Source organism: Eumetopias jubatus, unplaced genomic scaffold (genome assembly GCF_037043125.1).
Source record: "Eumetopias jubatus isolate StellerSeaLion01/CBP00866 unplaced genomic scaffold, mEumJub1_p1.0 scaffold_74, whole genome shotgun sequence".
In the NCBI taxonomy this organism is placed as follows: domain Eukaryota; kingdom Metazoa; phylum Chordata; class Mammalia; order Carnivora; family Otariidae; genus Eumetopias; species Eumetopias jubatus.
In genome coordinates this window covers 896,222-915,638 of record NW_028274880.1, presented here as the reverse complement: position 1 = coordinate 915,638, position 19,417 = coordinate 896,222, and positions in this window count along the sequence as shown.

The window sequence follows — 19,417 nt, the reverse complement described above, 5'->3', positions numbered from 1 at the left end:
CCAATCCCTGGGTGCTCTAAAGGTGAGTCACAACACCTTGGCGCATGAAGATGCCCGAAGCCCTTGTTCGACAGACAGGCAAGGCCATGGGAAACACTACAAAGAGTGCCAGAGTCCCATGTCAACCGCAAATGGGACACATTGTGACCAGCACACTCTCCTAACAGGTTGGCAGGTTTGGGAAGAAGAATCAGCTGTGGACTTGGGAAAGGGAAACTGCCATGTGCCACCCCACGAAAGCTTTAGCTAGAGGCCTGTCTTCCTCCTCCATAAAGGGAACGGATGCTTTTGGTGCTGACTGTTATTTGCCCTTTTCCATCAGGGGTAGACTTAGCAGTGATTCAGGGCTAGCCTGTTGGTTCTGCCACCTGACGACCAAGGTTTGGGAACTGTTTCTCGGTGCCGTATTTCTTGAAATATTTTGTTTCTGCCTTGACCAGGTCCAGGAAAATGCTGTCCTTCTGGTGATGGTCTGTTCTTCAAAATGAAGACATCTCAATCATCCAGGGGATGGAGGGGTGCCGGTTAGCCGTCACGGCACTAAGCTGGCCAAGATCCAAGTGCTCAGGAACAGGAGCGCCATACTTCCCTCAGGACGGCAGCTCTTGCTTAGCACGGGAGCACGTTTGGACCTGGCCTCCCATCCCTGGGTGCTGGCTACGTGTGGGACAGCACAATGGCCTCTGATGGCAACCCAAGATCTTGGAAGAACAAAGGGCAAGGGGGGGAGCCTGCGTCGCTCAGTCACTTAAGTGTCTGCGTTCGGCTCAGCTCAATATCACAAGGTCCTGGGTTCGAAGCCTGCATTGGAATTGCACGGTGGTAGAGCCGCTTTGGGAAACACTGTAGAGCTTCCTCAGAAAATTAAAAACAGAGCTACGTTATGACTCAGGAAATTGCTCTACGGCGTATTAGTCCAAAAATACGGCTGTAGTGAAAAGAAGGGTCACATGCACCCCAATATTCATACCAGCAACGTCCACAACAGACAAACCGTGGAATGAGCCGAGATGCCCTTCAAAAGATGAATGGAGAAAAATGATGTGTTCCTTCTCTAAAAGGGAATATTACTCAGCAATCAGAAAGAAGAATACCCAACTTTTGCATCAACATCGATGGGGCTGGGAGAGAGTATGCTAAATGAAATTCGCCAAGCAGAGAAAGCCAACATCATAGGGCTTCACGGAGTTGTGTTACATAAGGAAAAGCATGGAGGGCATTGGGTGACGGAAGGGAAAAATGAAGTGGGGCAAATCGGAGCGGGAGACGAACCATGAGAGAGTACAGACTCGAAGAAATGGTAAGTTTTAGAGGGCAGGGGTGGATGGATGATTTCACCTACTGGTGGGTATTAAAGAGGGCATGTATCGCATGGAGCACTGGGTGTTCTAGGAAAACAGGGAACCAGGGAACCCAGATAGAAAACAAATGTTGTACTCTATGTTGACTAACAATACAATGTATTAAAAGAACAAGAAATCGCTTCTCTCTTCATGACACAAGATGGTAATTGAATTATGCATTCCCCCACAGTGTGATATCTGACAGTTAAGTAGGTGGCACCTTCCTTAAGCTTCCTCGCATACATCTGTAAGCATCTTATCTTCCTGAAACGAGAATGCTTCATGAAAAAAGCTAAAGGTATTCAAACGACGAAGCTTGTCTCCTAAACTCACAAACAACCCCAGAGCAACTAAATAAAGATACCTCTGTCCTATCCCGACCTCACGTGATCCTTGGGATCATCTCACGAAACTGAGGTTTGAGATTGCACTCCAAATCCCATGAAATCTCATGGAATTGGGGCTAGATTTCACTCCACATCGCCTGAGGTCACAATGAGATCGGGCGAGATTTCAACAATTCTCGTGAGATAGCAGGGACCTTGGGCGAGATTACCCTGCAACGCTTGTGAGATCTCTTGACTTTGGGCGGGATTTTACTCCCAGCCTGGTGAGATCTCATCCAAAACTTGGAGACGTCAGTGCCCATCCCATGAGATCTCATGCATATTGAGCGAGATTTCAATCTCAATCTTGTGAGATCTCATGGACATCGGGCGAGATTTTACACCAAATCTCGAGAGAACTCATCCCATCCCTGCAGACCTCAGTCCAAACCTCATGAATTGTCATGGACTTTGGGCGAGAGTTCAATCAAATCTCATGAGGTACCAATGACACGGGCGAGATGCCACTCCAAATCTCGTCAGATATCAGGGACCTTGGGCGAGATTTCACTCCAACTATCGTGAGATCTCTTGGAATTCTAGAATATTTTACTACAAGTCTCGTGAGATCACATCCAAACCTTGGAGTCTTTAGTCAAAAGCTCGTCAGATCTCATGGATATTGAGCGAGATTTCAATCGAAATCCCACGAGATCGCATGAGCATTGGGTGAGAATTTATTCCGAATCTCGTGAGATCTCATCCAAAACTTGGAGAGGTCAATGCCATTCTCCTGAGATTTCATGGATATTGAGTGAGGATTCAATCTAAATCTCGTGAGATCTCATGGACTTCGGCTGAGTTTTCACTCCAAATCTCATGAGATCTCATGGATATTGGGTGAGATTTCACTCCAAATCTCGTGAGGTCCCAATGACATTGGGAGAGATATCACTACAAATCTCGTGATATATCAGCGAACTTGGGCGAGATTTCCATCCATACCTCGTGAGGTCTCAATGACATCAGGCGAGGTTTCACTCAACTCTCGTGAGCTCAAACGGACCTAGGCCGAGATTTCACTCCAACTCTCGTGAGAGCCTTTGGAATTCGGAGATCATTTCCTCCAAGTGTCGTGAGATCTCATCCAATCCTTGGAGACTTCAGTCCAAATCTCGTGAGATCTCACGATATTGAGGGAGAATTCACTCTATATCTCGTGAGAAATCATGGACATCAGGCGAGATTAGTCCACATCTCGTTAGATCGTATGCACATCGCGTGAGAATTCATTCCAAATCTCGTGATATGTCATGGACATTGGACGAGAGTTCACTCCAAATATCGTGTGGTCTCAATGACCTCGGACAGATTTCACTCCAAATCTCGTGAGATATCAGGGACGACCGTGGGCGAGCTTTCTATCTAAATCTCGTGAGATCTCATGGACATCGGGTGAGATTTGCCAGCAAATCTTCTGAGATCTCATGGACATCGGTTCAGATTTCACACCAAATCTCATGAGATCTCATGGAATTAAGGCGAGAATTCACTCCAAAACTCCTGAGGTCACAAAGAGATCGGGCAAGATTTCACTACAAGTTTCGTGAGAACTTAGGGACCTTGGGCGAGATTTCACTCCAGCTCTCGTGAGATCTCTTGAATTTGGGAGAGATTTTACTCCCAGTCTTGTGAGATCTGCTCCAAACCTTGGGGACGTCAGTGCCAATCTCGTGAGATCGCATGGCTATTGAGCGAGATTTCAATCGAAATACCGTGAGACTGATGGGCATCGGGTGAGATTTTACTCCATATCTCGTGAGATCTCAGGGACATTCGGGTGAGATTTCACTCCGAATATCCTGAGGTCACAATGACATCGGGCGAGATTTCACTACAAATGTCTTGAGATATCAGGGACCATGGGCGAGATTTCACTCCAAACCTCGTGAGATCTCTTGGGATTCAGCAGAGAATTGACTCCATATCTCGTGTGCTCTCTTCCAAATTTGGAGACCTCAGTCCAAATCTCTTGAGATCTCATGGAAAATAGGTGAGATTTCACTCTAAATTACGTGAATCTCATGGTCATTGGGCGAGATTGGACTCCAAAACTCGTGAGGTGTCACGGACATCGGGCGAGAATTCCCTCCAAATCCCGTGAGATATCATGGACTTTGGGTGAGATTTCTCTCCAAATCTCATGAGATCTCTTGGCCTTTGGTCGAGATTTTACTCCAGGGCCCATGAGATCTCATCCAAAACTTGGAGAGGTCAGTGCCATTTTCCTGAGATCTCATGGATATTGAGTGAGGATTCAAACTAAATCTCGTGAGATCACATGTACTTCGGGTGAGTTTTCACTCCAAGTCTCGTCAGATCTCATGGATATTGGGCGAGGCTGCACTCCAAATCTACGGAGGTTCCAATGACATCAGGTGAGATTTCCACAAATCTCGTGAGTTATCAGGGACCTTGCTCGAGATTTCAGTCCAAATCTCATGAGTTCTCAATGACACTGGGTGAGATTTCATTGCAAATCTTGTGAGATATCTGGGAACTTCTGCGGAATTTCAGTCCAACTCTGCTGAGGTCTCTTGTTATTTGAACGAGAGTTTACTCCATGTCTTGTGAGATCTCATCCAACCTTGGGGACGTCAGTGCCAATCTCGCGAGATCTCATAGATATTGAGGGAGATTGAATCTAAATCTCGTGAGATCTCATGGACATTGGGCGAGATTTCACTCCAAATCTCCTGAGGTCACAATCACATTGGGCGAGATTTCACCACAAATCTCGTGAGATATCAGCGACCTCAGGCGAGATTTCAATCCAAATATCGAGACGTCTCAATGACACTGGGCGACAGTTCACTAAACTGTCGTGAGATAAAAGAAACCAAGGACGAGATTTCACCCCAACTCTGGTGAGATCTCTGGGAATTCGCGGATATTTTACTCCAAGTCTCGTGAGATCTCATCCAATCCTTGGAGACTTCAGTACAAATCTCGTGAGATCTCCGGATATGGAGCGAGCATTCAGTCTATATCTTGTGAGAACTCAGAGACGTCAGGCGAGTTTACTCCAAATCTCGTGAGTCCTCACGAATACCGGGTGAGAGTTCACTCCAAGTCTCATGAGGTCTCAATGAGCTCGGGCAGATTTGACTCCAAATCTCGTGAGTTATCAGGGATCCTGGGCGAGGTTTCAATCTAAATGTCGTGAGATCTCAGGGAAATCGGGCGAGATTTGACACCAAATCTCCTGAGATCGCATGGACTTGGATTGAGATTTCACTCCGAATCTCATGGCAGCTCATGGATATTGGGCTAGATTTCACTCCAAATCTCCTGAGGTCCCAATGAGTTCGGGCGAGATTTCACTACATATCTCGTGAGATAGCAGCAACCTTGGGCGAGATTTCTATCCAAATCTCGTGAGATCTCAATGACATGGGGGGAGATTCATTCCAAATCTCTTGAGATATCAGGGACCTTGGGTGAGATTTCACTCCAACTCTCGTGAGGTCTCATGGTCTTTGGGCGAGATGTTACTCCCATCCCGTTAAATCTCATCCAAACCTTGGAGACGTCAATGCCAACCTCGTGAGTTCTCATGGATATGAGCGAGTTTTCCATCTAAATCTCGTGTGATCTCATGGATATCGGGCGAGATTTCCCTCCAAATCTCGTGAGATCTCATGGACATTGGGCGAGATTTCACTCCCAACTCCTGAGGTCACAATGACTTCGGGCGAGGTTTCACTACATATCTCATAATATTCGGGGACCTTGGGCGAGATTTCCATCCAAATGTCGTGAGGTCTCAATGACATCGCGTGAGATGTCACTACAAATCTCGTGAGATAGCAGGGAGTTTGGGCGAGATTTCACTCCAGTTCTCATGAGGACTCTTGCACGTCGAGTGAGATTTGATTCCACGTTTCGGAGATCTCATCCAAACCTTGGAGAATTCAGTCCAAATCTCGTGAGATCTCATGGATATGGAGCGAAATTTCAATCTATATCTCGTGAGATCTCATGACATCAGGAGGGATTTTACTCCAAATCTCGTGGGACCTCACGGATATCGGGTGAGATTTCTCTCCAAATCTCGTGAGATCATGGGCATTGGGCGAGATTTCACTCCAAATCTCTTGAGGTCACAATGACATGGGGCGAGATTTCACTATAATTCTCTTGAGCTATCAGGGGACTTGGGCAAGATTTCACCACAAATCTCGTGAGATATCAGGGACCTTGCGTGATATTTCACTGAAAATCTCGTGAGGTACCAGTGACATCGGGCGAGAATTCAGTATAAATCTCTTGAGATATCAGGCACCTTGGTTGAGATTTTACTCCAACTCTCGTGAGATCTCTTGTAGTTTGGGGAAGAGTTCACACCAACTCTCGTGAGCTCTCTTGGAACTGGGGCTATTTTACTCCAAGTCTTGTGAGATCTCATCCAGACCTTGGAGAATTCCGTCGGAATCTTGTGAGATCTCATGGATATTGAGCAAGATTTCCATCTAGATCTCGTGAGACCTCATGGACCTCAGGCGAGAATTTACTCCAAATTTCGGAAATCGCATGGACATCGGCTGAGATTTCACTCCAAATATCTTGGGATCTCATGGACATTGGGCGAGATTTCACTCTAGATCTCGTGAGATATCATGGACTTTGGGTGAGATTTGTCTCCCAATGTCGTGAGATCTCTTGGACTTTGGGTGCGATTTGACGCCAGGTCTCGTGAGATCTCATCCAAAACATGGAGACGTCAGTGCCAATCTAATGAGATCTCATGGATATTGAGTGAGTATTCAATCTAATTCTCGTGAGATCTCATGGATATCGGGCGAGTTTTGGCACCAAATCTCGTGAGATCTCATGGACCTCGGGTGAGATTTCAGTCCAAATCTCATGAGATCTCATGGATATCGGGCGAGACTTCACTCCAAATCTCCCGTGGTACTAATGACATCAGGCGAGATTGCAAGAAAGCTCGTGAGATATCAGGGCCCTCGGTCGACATTTCAGGCCAAATCTCATGAGGTCTCAATGACATTGGGCGAGATTTCATTAAAAATCTCGTGAGATATCAGGGACATAGGCGAGATTTCACTCCAACTCTCGTGAGGTCTCTTGGTCTTTGGGCGAGATTTTACTCCAAGTCTTGTGAGATCTCATTCAAACCTTGGAGACGTCAGTGCCAATCTCGTGAGATTTCATGGCTATTGATGGAGATGTAATCTAAATCTCGTCAGATCTCAAGGACATCAGGCGAGATTTTCCTCCAAATTGGTAGATTTCATGGACATCGGGTAAGATATCTCTCCAAAAGTCGTGAGATAATGGACCTTGGGCGAGATTTCACTCCAAATCTCCTCAGGTCACAATGACATCGGGCGAGATTTCACTCCAAATCTCGAGAGATATCAGGGACCTTGGGCAAGATTTCACTCCCAATCTCGTGAGATATCAGGGGCCTTGGGCGAGATTTCACTCTCAATCTTGTGAGATCTCTTGGAATTCGAGCGAGATTTTTCTCCAAGTTTCTTGAGATCCAATCCAAACCTTGGGGACTTCAGTGCAAATCTCCTGAGATCTCCTGGATATAGGGCGAGATTTCAATCCAAATCTCGTGAGGTCTCCATGATATCGGACGAGACTTCACACCAATTCTCGTGAGATCTCATGGACATCGGCTGAGATTTCACTCCAAATCCCCCAAGGTCACAATGACTTGGGCGAGATTTCAGTACAAATCTCGTCAGATTTCAGCGAACTGGGGCGAAATATCCATCCAAATCTCGTGAGTACTCAATGATATCGGGCGAGATGTCACTACACTCTCGTGAGATAAAAGGGACCTTGGGCGAGATTTCACTCCAAATCTCGTGAGATCTCTTGGAATTCGGGGATATTTTCCTCCAAGTCTCGTGAGAGCTCATCCAAACCTTGGAGCCTTCCATCCAAATCGCGTGAGGTCTCATGGATATTGCGTGAGATTTCAATCGAAATCTCCTGAGATCTCATGGACATCGGGTGAGTTTTACTCCAAATCTCGTGAGATCTCATCCAAAACATGCAGACCTCAGTCCAAATCTCGTGAGATCTCATGGACATTGGGCGAGATTTCAATCCAAATCTCGTGAGGTCTCAATGACATCGGGTGAGATTTCACTCCAAATCTCGTGAGATCTCTTGGAATTTGGGCAAGGTTTTACTCCAAGTCGCCTGAGATCTCATCCATACCTTGGAGATATCAGTGCCAATCTCGTGAGATCTCATCGATATTGAGCGTTATTTCAATCTAAACCTTTTGAGATCTCATAGATATTGGCCGAGAGTTTACTCCAAATCTCATGAGATCGCCTGGACATCACGTGAGAGTTCACACGGACTCTCCTGAGGTCACAAGGACATCGGGCGAGATTTCAGTACAAATCTCGTGAGATATCAGGGACCGTGGGCGAGAATTCACTCTAAATCTTGTCAGATATCAGGGACCATGGGCGAGATTTCACTCTAAATCTCGTGAGATCCCTTGGGATTCAGGTGAGATTTACTCCAAGTCTCGTGAGCTCTTTTCCAAATTTGGAGACCTCAGTCCAAATCTCTTGAGATCTCATGGACAAGAGGTGAGATTTCACACTAAATTTCGTGACGCTCTAAATCTTTCGAGACACTCTAAATCTCATGGTCATTGGGCGAGATTTTACTCCGAATCTCATGAGATGTCATGGACATTGGCGAGAATTTCCTCCAAATCACGTGAGATGGTATAGACTTCAGGCGAGATTTTCTCCACATCTCGTGAGCTCTCATGGACCTTGGGTGAGATTTCAATCCAAATCGTGAGATCTCTTGGACCATGGTTGAGACTGGAGTCCAAGTCTCATGAGATCTCACCCAAACCTGGGAGACTTCAGTGCCAATCTCATGAGATCTCATGGATATGCAGTGAGATTTCACTCTAAATCTCGTGAGATCTCATGGCCATCGGGCGAGATTTTACTCCACATCTCGTGAGATCTCATCACACCTTGGAGACCTCCGGCCAAATCTCGTGAGATGTCATGTTTCCTGCGAGACACTTCACTGTAAAACTCGTGAGATCGCATGGACATCGGTCGAGATTTCACTTGCAATCTCTTGAGATTTCCTGGACATGGGGTGAGATCTCATGGACATCAGGGGCGAAATCACTCCAAAACTCATGAGATGTCATGGACATCGGGTGAGATTTGCCTCCAAATCTCGTGTGATCTCTTCCAAATCTCACTGGAACAGGAACCAGCAATTGTGGTCTAGGGCTCACACCTGTTGAAAGGGTAGCTAAACATCACGACACAGGTGTGGCGTAGTAAGAACTGCAGGTGTTGCCATGATCACCGAGTATTATCGGCAACTAAGGAATCATTGTTGAGCACTACGACGGAATCCTAGGATGTTCTATATGCTGTCAAACTGAAAAAATAAACAACAATAAAAAATAAAAAGTAAACCGATGAACCTAAGGGAATGGAAGGAAAAATCAAAGAAGACAAAACTAGAGAGGAAGACAAACCGTAAGAGAGTCGTTTCTCTCAGAAACAAAGTGAGGGTTGCTGGAAGCAAGGTGGGTGAGGAATGGCGAAATTGGGGCATGGGCATTAAGGAGAGTACTTGTAATTAGCACTGGGTGCTATACGCAACCAATGAATTGCTAAATTCTACCCCTGAACCTAGAAATGTGCTCTAGGTTAAATTGGTTGTATTTAAATTGGTTTTCTTAGAAGATCTGTTAACATTTGGAGTCCTGAGGTACGTGAAGTTGCCCAACGGAGGGGGTTTATATATAGGCTCTGCCATGGGTGTTAAGAAGGAGCTCTCCTTATTTCTGGGCTCAAAGAAAATGAAGTTACACCTCTCATTCGTGGGCTTGTCCCATTTTCTTTTCAATTGTGGATTTTTGGCCATACATGCAGACATTTCCAAAACCTTGTGGAATTCCTAAGTTTAGCTTTACATTCAAAGAGGCAGGGGCCTTTCCTCCCATAGGAAGTAGCCAGGGACTGTTGGAAAGTTCATATCCATGTCCTGTGCAAGGAGAGGTTCTCAGGGTCTCATATCCTAAAGGAAGATTGCCCTATTGCTCCTGAGGTGCTTCTGAGCTCTAGGGGCATAAGCCTACTGAATGGTAGCCAGCTTATAGTTCTGCCCTAGATGATTGAGGTGCCATTATGCTGAAGATTAGACAAGAAGCAGCCCAGTAAGAGCCCTTTCAAGGAATACTACACCGAAAGCCTGCTTTCGAACACTTGTACATCAGCCAAGAGGACAAAACCGTCACCGTCATTTGCTTCTGTGCCTACCCATGCACGGTAAGGGCCTTCTGAAAAACAGAAAACAAAACCAAGGGCAGATTCTCTGCTTTCTGAAGGAGGAATGCCGGCCTCTTAATGCCAGCGCCCCCAAGTGCAGGGCAGGAACGATGACCTTGGCCCAAGCCGACAGGTGTAACATTTCCCGGCAGCAGACTGCTTGCCAGCTGACTGGGCTTTCTTCACATTATCGCATTCTCCTCGCTAATGTAGAACTTTAGACTTCCATGCATCATTTTCCACTCTTTCACTCTTTTTTCAAACTACGTTTGCCCTGGACGTCATTCAGATCCAGTGTCTCAGAGTAAGAGCCTCTATTTAAGCAGGTCCAGCTATGTCCTTGTAACCGTGGGAGAGATTGGGGCACGTTGCCACTTGGAACGGGCTTTCAAAACTATGGGGACCTCAGAGGTTAAGACATTTGCAAGTGCCCTGGGAGTAATGTTTCTTTGTAGGCTTGGCCCCAGGTTTAGAGGGAGTGGGCCTCATTTCTTGGGTAAAAGGAAATGAAGTGACACACCTCATTCCCGGATGTATCCTAGTCCCAATTTTATTATCAACTTTCTGCCTTCACTGGAATCATTTCCATGCCCTTGCCGATTCTTTTTAAATTTAGAGCTGGTTTACACACGGCGTGGAGGGCATTCTACCCAGGTAGCCAGCACACAACGACCGGTCGTCAGTTCCTACTGCAGTGCTGTGCTCTGTCAGCCTCTCCTTATCTGATAGCCCAAAGGAAAGGAAAGGTGGCTCTTCTGTCCTTGACCTTGAGATGCCCTCCTTTTGAGGAACAGGACGTTAACCCATATGCTGCATGTTGGAGCATCTGGTGAGTTAAGGAGGTGCCCTTTCAAGGACTATAGCACCAAAGCTTGCATCCAAAACCTTGAGCATCAGCTGCGAGACCTATTAGTATAGCTAAATGACTGCAGCCTCCATCCTTTCATGGGAAGGGCAAAACAACAACAAGCACAACCTCCACAACCACCACAACGACACTACCACCAAATTTCCCTCTCATTCTGAAGGAAGAATGCAGAGTTCTTGGTGACAGGGCTCCCAGGTCTAGGCCATGGTTTCCCTTTCCCCAAGCCCACAGTTGTTTCTCATTCCTGGGAATGAAAATTGGGTTGCGAGGAGATGGGCCTACTCACCTCAATCAGAACAGGATGTCTCATCGCATCTGTAAGAACACATTTGGCCCAGCATATACCCACTTCCACCCTCTTGCTCTTTTTCTGCCGAGGTTCCCCCTGTGGGCCTTCTGCTCCAGTGTTTCAGAGCAATATCCTGTTCATTCAGCTAGAGGATCTGGAAGATTCTTCGTGACTGAGGGGACGTGATGGCCACAGAGCCCCTGGAAATTCTGTTCAGAACTCTGTTGGCCTGAGGAGGCGTAAGGCATTGGAGGCTTGCAAGCAGTGAATGTCTGTGCGTGGGCTTGGCCAGAGGACTCCTTTATTGCGGAAGGGGAATAAATTAGATGTCTCATTACAGATTTAGCTCACTTAAAAGGCCCTACTTATATACATTCCTGTAGGCTCTCTGCTTGTCTATCTGGCTTTTGGTTCACATTCAAATTGGAAGGTGCTTTTCCTCACAGTAGCGCCTAGGGATTCCTGGGGAATTCCATGGCCTTCTTATCCCTGAGCTTGTTGTGTGGCTGCGTTGGGTAAGTGTGTAGAGCCGTAGAAAAGGCACCTCCCTCCCTGGCTCTGGGAGATACTTCCGTTCTGGAGAACCCAGTTCGAAAAAGCGTTTACAGGTATGGAAACGAACAGAGAGGCAATGCGGTCTTTCCTAGAGTTGGGAATAGAACAATGTTGAGATTAATACCTAGGAAAATGTGTTAGTTTCTGGGATAGGAAACGCCTGTTGGCTTTGACAATGGGAAACCTCCAGGGCCTCCCCCTGGGAGTCAAAGAAGCAATAAGCCTTCATTCTTCCTTCCTCAAGAGCGGGAAAACTTCCTGAATCGGATGTCACTCCTCCTGCCTTTCCGTCTGTGGAGGGGAGGGGGGACACAATATAAGGAGAAACGCTTTAGTGTTAGCAGACTGGTTCTCCCAGCTGATGATGCATTTGGAGGTAGCCATTGGAGGAGCATTCCTGGCACGAGCTTGTTTTAGAATGAAGAGGTCCCGGAGCATACCGCACATGTGTCAACTGTCTGCCCTTCCAAACGAAGGCATCTTTGGCAGCCAGGGGAGGGAGACAAGCTGGCTGCCAACCACAGCATTTCAAGGATCAGGACAAGATCCAAGCACTCAGGGGCAGAAGGGGAAACTTTCCTTTCGGCTCTGAGACACATTGCTCTCCTCTAGGCCAGGATCTCAATGGGAACTTGCCACCAACCCTGGCTGTTTGGTGGACACAAGGCTTGTGGGATGCCACCCAGAATATTCCTCCATGTGAAACACCGTAGCTACCAAAACGGCAAAAGGATGGGATGGCTTTAAGGAAAACCAAAGTTCAACACTTCCAATGGGAATAAAAGTTATGTGGGAGTGAGCTGTCTAAATTCAGCTCCCCTTGCCCCAGAAATGGAGGCAAGCTCCCTCCCAAATCCTTTAGCCATGACTACACCCAAATTTTGAGCTTTCCCCAAGGGGAGGGAAGCTTTTGACATTGGAATTTTTCTGCCGTTTCCATCAGTGCCTTGAGGCAGCAGTGATTCAGGGAACCAGGCTGCAACTCCCAGCTGCGAATCAAATGTTTCGAATGGGTGTTTGGAGCATTATTCCTTGAAGAAAGCTATTTCTGCCCTGAACAGACCCTAGAACATAGTAGGCCATGCCCAATCCATCTGACCTTGAGAAGGAAGGCATCTCAAACAGCCAGAAGCCAGTAGGGCAAGCTAAACCCCCATCTCCGTGCCACTTCAGCTGGCCAATTACCAAGTGCTCAGGGCCGGAAGGTTAAACTTCTTTCAAATAGTAAACTCTGATTGTCCTATCTTAGGACAGGTTCAGACTGGGAACTCATCACCAATCCCTGGGTGCTTTAAAGGTGAGTCACAACACCTTGGCCCATGAAGATGCCCGATGCTCTGTTCGACAAAAAGGCAAGGCCATGGGAAACACTACAAGGAGTGCCAGAGTCCCATGTCAACCGCAAATGGGACACATAGTGACTAACACACTCTCCTAACAGGTTAGCAGTTTTGGGAAGAAGAATCAGCTGGGGACTTCTGTTAAAGGAAACTGTCCTCTGCCACCCTACGAAAGCTTTAGCTAGAGGCCTGTCTTCCTGCTCCATAAAGGGAACGGATGCTTTCGGTGCTGACTGTTATTTGCCCTTTTCCATCAGTCGGTAGATGTAGCAGTGATTCAGGGCTAGCCTGTTGGTTCTGCCACCTGACGACCAAGTATTGGGAAATGTTTCTCGGTGCCATATTCCTTCAAAAATTTTGTTTCTGCACTGACCAGCTCCAGGAAAATGCTGTCCTTTTGGTGATGGTGTGCTCTTCAAAATGAAGACATCTCAATCATCCAGGGGATGGAGGGAAGCCGGCTATCCGTCACGGCACTAAGCTGGCCAAGATCCAAGTGCTCAGGAACAGAAGCACCATACTTCCCTTAGGATGTCCGCTCTTGCTTAGCACGGGAGCACATTTGGAACGGACCACCCGTCCCTGGGTGCTGGCTACGTGTGGGACAGCACAGTGGCCTCTGATGGCAACCCAAGATCTTGGTAGAACAAAGGGCAAGGGGGCCGCCTGTGTGGCTCAGTCACTTAAGTGTCTGCGTTCGGCTCAGCTCATGATCACAAGGTCCTGGGATCGAAACCTGCATTGGAAATGCACGTTGGTAGAGCCGCTTTGGTAAACAGTGTGGAGCTTTCTCAGAAAATTAAAACAGAGATACCTTCTGACCCAGGAAATTACTCTATGGCGTATTAGTCCAAAGACACGGGTGTAGTGAACAGAAGGGCCACATGCACCCCAATGTTCATAGCAACAATGTCCACAACAGACAAACCGTGGAAAGAGCCGAGATTCCCTTCAACAGATGCATGGAGAAAGATGATGTGTTCCCTCTCTAAAAGGGAATATTACTCAGCCATCAGAAAGATGAATAGCAAGGTTTGCATCAACATCAATGGGGCTGGGGAAGAGCATGCTAAATGAAATTGGCTAAGCAGCGAAAGCCAATATCACAGGGCTTCACGGATTTTTGTTACATAAGGAAGAGCATGGAGGGCATTAGGTGACGGAAGGGAAAAATGAATGGGGGCAAATTGGAGCGGGATACGAACCATGAGAGAGTACGGACTCCAGGAAATGGAGAGTTTTAGAGGGGAGGGGTGGATGGATGTGTTAACCCACTGGTGGGTGTTAAGGAGGGCATGTATCGCATGGAGCGCTGGGTGTTCTAGGAAAACAAGGAACCAGGGAACCCAGATCCAAAACGAATGTTGTACTGTATGTTGACTAACAATACAATTTATTAAAAGAACAAGAAAGCGCTTCTCTCTTCATGACACAAGATGGTAGTTGAATTATCCTTTCCCCCACAGTGTGATATCTGAGTGTTAAGTAGGTGGCACCTTCCTTTGGCTTCCTCGGATACAATTGTAAGCATCTTATCTTCCTGAAACGAGAATGCTTCTTGAAAAAAAAAAGGAATACCAGCCACGAGGTTGTCTACTAAACTCAGAACCCCAGAGCAACTAAAAGAAAGATACCTCTGTCCTATCCCGAACTCACGTGAGACTTGGGATCATCTCACGAGACTGAGGTTGAGATTGCACTCCAAATCCCATGAAATCTCATGGAATTGGGGCTAGATTTCACTCCACATCGCCTGAGGTCACAATGAGATCGGGCGAGATTTCAACAATTCTCCTGAAATAGCAGGGACTTGGGCGAGATTACCCTGCAACGCTTGTGAGATCTCTTGACTTTGGGCGGGATTTTACTCCCAGCCTGGTGAGATCTGATCGAAAACATGGAAACGTCAGTGCCCATCTCATGAGATCTCATACATATTGAGCGAGATTTCAATCTCAATCTCGTGAGTTCTCATGAACATCGGGCGAGATTTTACTCCAAATCTCGTGAGATCTCATTCAATCTCTCCAGAACTCAGTCCAAATCTCATGAAATGTCATGGACTTTGGGCGAGAGTTCAATCAAATCTCATGTGGTATCAATGACATGGGCGAGATTTCACTCCAAATCTCGTGAGATATCTTGGAATTCTAGAATATTTTACTCCAAGTCTCGTGAGATCTTATCCAAACCTTGGAGACTTTAGTCAAAATCTCGTGAGATCTCATGGATATTGAGCGAGATTTCAATTGAAATCTAACGAGATCGCATGGGCATCGGGTGAGATTTTATTCCGAATCTCGTGAAGCTGCCTCTGAGCTCTAGGGCCATAAGCCTGCTGAATGGTAGCCAGCTTATAGTTCTGCCCTAGATGATTAAGGTGTCATTATCTGAAGATTAGACAAGAAGCAGCACAATAAGAGCCATTTCAAGGAATACTACACCAAAAGCCTGCTTTCGAACACTTGTACATCAGCCAAGAGGACAAAACCGTCACCCTCATTTGCTTCTGTGCCTATCCATGCACGGTAAGGGCCTTTTGAAAAACAGAAAACAAAACCATGGTCAGATTCTCCGCTTTCTGAAGGAGGAATGCTGGCCTCTTAATGACAGCGCCCCCAAGTGCAGGGCAGGAACGTTGACCTTGGCCCAAGCCCACAGGTCTAAGATTTCCCTGCAGCAGACCGCTTGCCAGCTGACTGGGCTTTATTCACATTATCCCATTCTCATCGCGAATGAAGAACTTTAGCCTTCCATGCATCATTTTCCACCCTTTAGCTCTTTTTTCAATCTACGTTTGCCCGGGACTTCATTCGGACCCAGTGTCTCAGAGTAAGAGCCACTATTTAAGCAGGTCCAGCTAAGTCCTTGATACTGTGGGAGAGATTGGGGCACGTTGCCCCTTGGAACGGGCTTTCAGAACTATGGGGACCTCAGAGGTTAAGATATTTGCAAGTGCCCTGGGAGTAATGTTTCTGTGTAGGCTTGGCCCCAGGTTTTTAGAGGGACTGGGCCTCATTTCTTGGGTAAAAGGAAATGAAGTCACACACCTCATTCCCAGATGTATCGTAGTCCCAAATTTATTATCAAATTTCGGCCTTCACTGGAATCATTTCCATGCCCTTGCCAATTCTTTTTAAAATATAGAGCTGGTTTACGCACGGCGAGAGTGGATTCTACCCAGGTAGCCAGCAAACAACGACTGGTCGTGAATTCCTACTGCAGTCCTGTGCCCAGTCAGCCTCTCCTTATCTGATAGCCCAAAGGAAAGGAAAGGTGGCTCTTCTGTCCTTGACCTTGAGATGCCCTCGTTTTGAGGAAAAGAACTTTCACCCATATACTGCATGTTGGGGCATCTAGTGAGTTCCGGAGTTGCCCTTTCAAGGACTATAGCACCAAAGCTTGCATCCAAAACCTTGAGCATCAGCTGGGAGTCCCATTAGTATAGCTGAATGACTGCAGCCTCCATCCATTCATGGGAAGGGCAAAACAACAACAACAACAACAACAACAACCACAACAACCACACTACCACCAAATTTCTCTCTCTTTCTGAAGGAAGAATGCAGAGTTCTTGGTGACAGGGTTCCCAGGTCTAGGCCATGGTTTCCCTTTCCCCAAGCCCACAGTTTTTTCTCATTCCTGGGAATGAAATTGGGTTGCGAGGAGATGGGCCTAGTCCCCTCAATCAGAACAGGATATCTCATCGCATCTCTAAGAAACATATTTAGCCCAGCATATACCCACTTCCACACTCTTGCTCCTTTTATGCCGAGATTCCCCCTGTGGGCCTTCTGCTCCAGTGTCTCAGAGCAATATCCTGTTCATTCAGCTAGAGATTCTGGAAGATTCTTCGTGACTGTGAGGACGTGTTGGCCACAGACCCCCTGGAAATGCTGTTCAGAACTCTGTTGGCCTTAGGAGGCCTAAGGCATTGGAGGCTTGCAAGAGTGAATGTCTGTGCATAGGCTTGGCCAGAGGACTATTTTCTTGCAGAAAGGAATATATTAGAGGTCTCATTACAGATTTAGCTCACTTAAAATGGCCTGCTTATATACATTCCTGTAGGCTCGCAGTTTGTCTAGGTTGCTCTTGGTTCACATTCCAACTGGATGGTGCTTTTCCTCACAGCATCGCCTAGGGATTCCTGGGGAGTTCCATGGCCCTCTTATCCCTGAGCTTGTTGTGTGGCTGCGTTACGTAAGTGTGTAGAACCGTAGCAAAGGCACCTCCCTCCCTGGCTCTTTGAGATGCTTCCGTTCTGGAAAACCTAGCTCGAAAAAGTGTTAAAAGGAATGGAAACAGACAGAGAGGCAATGCGGACTTTCCTAGAGTTGAGAATAGAACAATGTTGAGACAAAAATACCTAGCAAAATCGGTGAGTTTCCGAGATAGGAAAGGCCTGTTGGCTTTGGCAATGGGAAAACTCCAGGGCCTCACCCTGGGAGACAAAGAAGCAAGAGGCCTTCATTCTTCTTTCCTAAAGAGCGGGAAAACTTCTGGAATCGGATGTCACTCCTGCTGCCTTTCCATCTGTGGCGGGGAGGGGGACACAGAATAACCAGAAACGCTTTAGTGTTAGCCGACTGGTTCTCCCAGCTGAAGATGCATTTGGAAGTAGCCATTGGAGGAGCATTCCTGGCACGAGCTCCTTTTAGAATGAAGAGGTCCCAGAGCATAGCGCACATGTGTCAACTGTCTGCCCTTCCATACAAAGGCATCTCTGGCAGCCAGGGGAGGGAGACAAGCTGGATGCCAACCACAGCATTTCAAAGATCAGGACAAGATCCAAGCACTCAGGGACAGAAGGGGAAACTTTCCTTTCGGCTCTCAGACACATTGCTCTCCCCTAGCCCAGGATTTCAATGGGAACTTGCCACCAAACCTGGGAGTTTGGTGGACACACGGCTTCTGAGATGCCACCCAGAGTATTCCTCCATGTGAAACAACGTAGCTACGAAAATGGCAAGAGGATGGGATGGCTTCAAGGAAAACCAAAGTTCAACACTTCCAATGGGAATGAAAGTTATGTGGGAGTGAGGTGTCTAACTTCAGCTCCTCTTGCCCCAGAAATGGAGGCAAGCTCCCTCCCAAATCCTCTGGCCATGCCTACACCCAATCTTTTGTGCTTTCCCCAAGGAGAGGGAAGTTTCTGACATTGGAGGTATTCCGCCATTTCCATCAGTGCCTTGAGGCAGCAGTGATTCAGGGGAACCAGGCTGCAACTCCCAGCTGCAGATCAAATGTTTCGAATGGGTGTTTGGAGCATTATTCCTTGAAGAAAGCTATTTCTGCCCTGAAAGGCCCTGGAGCATAGTAGGCCGTGCCCAAGCCTTCTGATCTTGAGAAAGAAGGGATCTCAAACAGCCAGGAGTCAGTAGGGCAAGGTAGACCCCATCTCCGTGCAACTTCAGCTGGCCAATTACCAAGGGCTCAGGGCCAGAAGGGTAAACTTTTCTTTCAAATAGTAAACTCTGATTGGCTTATCTTAGGACAGGTTCAGACTGGGAACTCACCACCAATCCCTGGGTGCTCTAAAGGTGAGTCACAACACCTTGGCCCATGAAGATGTCCGAAGCCCTTGTTTGACAGACAGGCAAGGCCATGGGAAACGCTACAAAGAGAGCCAGAGTCCCGTGACAACCGCAAATGGGACACATAGTGACTAGCACACTCTCCTAACAGGTTGGCAGTTTTGGGAAGAAGAATCAGCTGTGGACTTGGGTTAAGGGAAACTGCCAAGTGCCACCCCAGTAATGCTTTAGCTAGAAGCCTCCCTTCCTCCTCCATAAAGGGAACGGATGCTTTCGGTGCTGACTGTTATTTGCCCTTTTCCATCAGTGTGTAGATGTAGCAGTGATTCAGGGCTAGCCTGTTGGTTCTGCCACCTGACGACCAAGGATTGGGAACTGTTTCTCGGTGCCGTATTCCTTGGAAAATTTTGTATCTGCCCTGACCAGCTCCAGGAAAATGCTGTCCTTTTGGTGATGGTCTGTTCTTCAAAATGAAGACATCTCAATCATCCTGGGGATGGAGGGAACCCGGCTAGCCGTCACGGCACTAAGCTGACCAAGATCCAAGAGCTCAGGAACAGGAGCGCCATACTTCCCTTAGGACGTCAGCTCTTGCTTAGCACGGGAGCACGTTTGGAACTGGCCACCCATCCCTGGGTGCTGGCTACGTGTGGGACAGCACAATGGCCTCTGATGGCAACCCAAGATCTTGGTAGAACAAAGGGCAAGGGGGGCGCCTACGAGACTCGGTCGCTTAAGTGTCTTCGTTCGGCTCAGCTCATGATCACAAGGTCCTGGGATAGAACCCTGC